This window comes from Ochotona princeps, chromosome 22 (genome assembly GCF_030435755.1).
Source record: "Ochotona princeps isolate mOchPri1 chromosome 22, mOchPri1.hap1, whole genome shotgun sequence".
Classification (NCBI taxonomy): Eukaryota; Metazoa; Chordata; class Mammalia; order Lagomorpha; family Ochotonidae; genus Ochotona; species Ochotona princeps.
This window is the reverse complement of record NC_080853.1, coordinates 13,480,461-13,485,402: the sequence shown is the minus strand read 5'-3', so window position 1 is coordinate 13,485,402 and position 4,942 is coordinate 13,480,461. Positions and strand designations below refer to the sequence as shown.

At 42.9% G+C, this 4,942-nt stretch overlaps 1 non-coding gene across 1 annotated transcript; it reads right to left on the bottom strand.

Moving 5' to 3' along the window:
* Positions 1-3,713: 3,713 nt before the first annotated feature.
* Positions 3,714-3,817, bottom strand: LOC118760227 (U6 spliceosomal RNA). The gene has a single exon (XR_004996663.1). It is a non-coding gene; the product is annotated as a U6 spliceosomal RNA (small nuclear RNA).
* Between the last annotated feature and the right edge of the window lie 1,125 nt (positions 3,818-4,942).

Genomic DNA, 4,942 nt, shown 5'->3' with positions numbered 1-4,942 from the left:
CTACACAATATATTGAAACTGTATGCCCCAAATGCTTTACATGTTGGAGTTCACATACCAAAGCATTTGGAGACAACTGCATCATCAATGATGATGGGAAGATTTTGTTATATGTATCAGAATTCTAAGGAAGGTAGAGAATGCAATTTGGATTCATAGAGGCTGCCAGTCTGGATGGAATCCAGGAAAATGAGGGGACCAGACTACTTCCCAGGTTCACGCCCATCAACCATGTCAAGGCTTCCTTGGTCCTTGGAAATGTAGTTAAAATGTTTCCAGTTTGTTTCCACTCTCAGGTTTTAAGACTATGAATCTCCTCTAAAACCTGCCAAGTTGCCTTTTCCTATTTCTCTGGACTTTCCTTTCTTTCCAGGAGTGATCTGGCCCAGGCTTCCGTGAAAGTCCCCTGGAGCTGAGCATTTGTGGCCTTAGTAACTTGGTAGGAGGTTTCTGTGCACCAGGTGGACGACTCACACCGTCCAGCACACACAGCTCGACCCGTTTCTCCACGTGGGAGGTTTCTGTGCACTGAGCGGAGGACTCACATGGCCCAGCGCGCACAGCTCTGCTCATTTCTCCACGTGCTATTTTCCTTTTCTTTTCCATAAGCCTATGGAAAGCATTCTTTGACCCTTTCTCTACAACAGATACAAAAAAGCATTTTAAAAATCTATCCCCGGGCCCGGCGGCATGGCCTAACGGCTAAAGTCCTTGCCTTGAACGCCCCGGGATCCCATATGGACGCCGGTTCTAATCCCGGCAGCTCCACTTCCCCATCCAGCTCCCTGCTTGTGGTCTGGGAAAGCAGTCGAGGACGGCCCAATGCATTGGGACACTGCACCGGCAGGGGAGACCCGGAAGAGGTTCCAGGTTCCCGGCTTTGGATCGGCGCGCACCGGCCCGTTGCAGCTTACTTGGGGAGTGAAACATCAGAACGAAGATCTTCCTCTCTGTCTCTCCTCTCTGTATATCTGACTTTGTAATAAAATAAATAAGTCTTTAAAAAAAGAAAATCTATCCCCAAGCCCTTCCTAATCCTTTCATGTTTTTATGGAAACAATCTAGAATTAATCATCTAGAATCCAGATTATTATTCAATTTTACATTTATATTTTATTCATCTTTTCCAAGAATTATTTTCAGATCATATGAACCATTTTCATGGCCACTAAAAAAAGAGACTCAGTTCTTTTTTTTAATCTAGAGACTCAGTTCTATATTTGATTGATACTAATGTTTCCTATTCACTCTTTTATCTTGATGTACTCATATCTGTGTTCTCAATTTTGATTTGCCCCATTTATATGTAGTATACTTTCAAGAATCTCATTTGGTTTGCTCTTTGAATTTTAAGATGAGCTCATATGAAGTACATTTTACATGTGCATATTTCTGTTGTCTTTACAATTCAATAATTTGGCTGAGAACTGTGCATCTTGAGTCATAACGTTCTCCTTTCAGCATTCCTTAGGTATCATACTACTGTTTCGGAGCTTTCAGACTTTTGGCAAAATCTAAACAGTCTTATTTTTGTCCTTTGGGTGGCTTCCTCCTGGGCACCTGTACGTTTTAATCATGTATTCATCTGTGTGCTGAGGAAATATTCAAGCACTGATGGTGTGCAGAACATTGATCAAGATACAGCAATAAAGGGAAGAAAGCTCTGCCCTCATGGAGCTGGCATGCTAGTGCAGGAGACAGATGGTAAACAAAATGGACAATAAAGTGCGCAGCACTTCTGATGACCACAGCTGCAACAGAGCGGCAGGACACATCACAATTTAAACAGGGTCCTTGGGGAGCTCTTCACTAAAGTGCATTTGAAGAAAACCCTGACATGAAGGGTGGCTGTTAGGCCACCACTGGTTGGGGCACCCACATCCCAAACCACAATGCCAGGGTTCAGATCTCACTTCTGCTCCCAGCTCCCTGCTAATGCACACCCTAGAAGGCAGGTAGTAATGGGTCTCTACCACGCACATGGGAAACTTGGATTGAATCCCTGCATCCTGGGTTTGGCTACAACTGTAGCTTAGCCCAAACCACTGCAGGCATTTTGGGAGTGATTGTGTGTGTGTGTGTGTGTGTGTGTGTGTGTATGTGTGTGTCTTTCTCTGCCTCTCAAATGCACTTCTTAAAGAATAAAAAGTGTGAAGGAGGGACTGAAGAAAGATCCTGACCTGAGAGCCTGCCAGCCACGCTCCAGAGACCACAGCTAAGGCGGCCACTGTGACTGGAGGAGGAACGAGCAAGGCAGAGAGAAGATGAGAAGCTGTTGAGATCAGAGTTGTCAAGTCCCAAACTGAAGTTCCAAAGAAACACACATTGGGCATAGCTCCTGTCTAAGAGGGCAGCACGGTGAACAATGCTTCCCAAAGTAAATGGCCAACGGAATCCCACAGGGCAGGCTTGATAATGTTCATTCACCATGGACTCAGCAGCTCTTTCTGAGGACCTTCTTACCATATGGCAGGCACTAACCTAGACGTTGAGGATACAGCAATGAGCAAAGCAATGTCCCTGCCCTCATGGAATTCACACCTGCGTGAATGACAAATAACAAGCCCGTATGTACTTGAGATAAATGCCATGGACGATAAGCGAAGCAAGATAAAATATTTGTAGAACACTAGCTTTGCTGAACACTGATCTCTTTTTGTCAACTTTTCCTAGAATCTTATGGCCACTTACATTTTTCTTAAGACTATACCTGGTCTACCTTTAACCATTATCTAACGTTAACTTCTGTTTTTATCTAGAAACTTTTTGGAAGTGTCTTAAAGCATTCACACACATACAAACAAGAATGGTTTTTGCTTAGGAATAGCAATAACCTCTATGATCAAGTACCATTCTCTTTTCTTTGCATTTTTAACTGCTTTGCTTTTTATTTTTCTCTCCTCTAATCTGCTAGAGCTTTTTTTTTAAAGATTTTTTTTTTAATTGGAAAGGCAGATCTATATAGAGAAGGAGACACACAGAGAAATATCTTCCATCTGCCGATTCACTCCCCAAGTGGCTGTGATGGCCAGAACTGAGCTGAACTGATCCAAAGACAGGAGCCTTCTCCAGGTCTCCCACACAGGTGCATGGGTCCCAAAGCTTTGGGTCATCCTCGAATGCTTTCCCAGGCCATAGGCAAAGCGCTGTAAGGAAAGTGGGGCAACCAGGACATGAATCAGCACCCACAAGGGATCCTGGGGGAAGCAAGGCAAGGATTTAGCCATTAGGCTATTGTGCCAGGCCCTTAATCTGTTAGGGTTTTTAGGTTTATCCAAGATTTCCAAGTTCAGTGTTTTCCTTACCTGTTTTTAGTTCAATGCACAATCACAATTACTTAAAAGCATTTCTTTTCAGGCCTGTGTGATGGCTAAATTGGTTAATCCTCCATCTATAAGCCCAGGCATTCCATATGGGCACCGGTTCATGTCCAGACTGATGCACTTCCCATCCAGCTCCCTGCTCATGGCTGGAAAAAAAAATGGAGGATGGTCCAAACCCTTGGGACCCTGGCTCCTGACTCTTGGCTTCCTGGCTTTGGATCAGCTCAGCTCTGGCTATTGCAGCCACTTGGGGAGTGAACCAGCAGATGGAAGATCTTTCTCTCTGTCTCTCCTTTTCTGTGTAAATCTGCCTTTCCAATAAAAATAAATAAAACTTTAAAAATTCTTTTATAACAATATTAGCTTTTGTATTAGGTCTTTTTTTGGCATAAAAATATGGAACACTTCACAAATCTGCATGTCATTGTTGTGCAGGAGCCATACTAACATCTGCAGCGTTCCAGTTTTAGTATATGTGCTGCCGAAGTGAGCACTATATTAAGTCTTTAACTGTAAAAATAATAGCTGATACCTTTTGGATGCTCTATGAAGAGCATCACATCCTCGATTTTATTTACTGTTCGAACTACTCCTTGAGTCTTTACCATTGAATAAACAATGACCTGAAGGCTTACAAATATGAAGGGATTATTGGACCTATTTTCTATCTTTCCAGTTCTGCTCTGTACAGAATCTGACATGGATTAATTTTAGTTGTTTTATTTTTGTTTATCTGATACTTAATTGTTTCTTTACATTTCATTTTTTGGGATTTCATCTATCTTTTATTTCTAACTCCTATCACTTTTATCCATTCATATCATACAGCCCATTTTTCACTTCTTGTATCACACACTGCAGACTTATGTTTCCCTGAATTTTGTTAAAAGAGCAAGTCAGATGTCCTGAAGTATCCCTCAGCTTCCTGTGATCGGTCTTCCTCAAAAAATAAGTTTTCTACATAGTGAGTACCTTGCTCTCTGTTTTATGATGCAGATTTTCTCAGAGGCCTTATGTGCTTTTATCCCCTACTTACTCATTCTTGATCAAAAAAGGAAAGAAGGAAGGAAGGAGAAATCAAAGGAGAAATAGAGAAAAAGGAAAAGGAATAGAAAGAAAGAGGAAAGGAGAGGGAGACCAGCTGAGCATGTTACTATGACAAGGTCACATATTCCTGAAGAATGTCCATGCCTGGCCCAGAATCAACCCTTTCCCAAAGCCAGCAGCACATCCCTAGATGACCATTACCAGCTTTAGGCACTTCCACCCCCATGGCATTACAGGGCTGTGGGCTATCCAGGTGGAAGGGCATTGACAGGAGGAGGACGGGGAATTGAGAGCTCTGGTATCGTCAGAAGGAGAGTAAGAGAGTTTCTTCCCTTTGGAGAAGGCCTCACGTGAAGGTGTAGGTGCAGAGAGGAGATGGAAGCTGTCTCCTGCCTCTTCCCCTGTGGCTCTGACTTTTGCATCAAAACTTCATCTGAATTTGGCTTGATGGGAATGATGTTTGCTGGATTAATATTTCACTATTCTAGCGCAGTTAAACATGAAAATATTCGTGGCTTCATGAAGATGTCGATGGGAATGTGAAGACGGAGTGGAAGCAGCCAACTAAACTG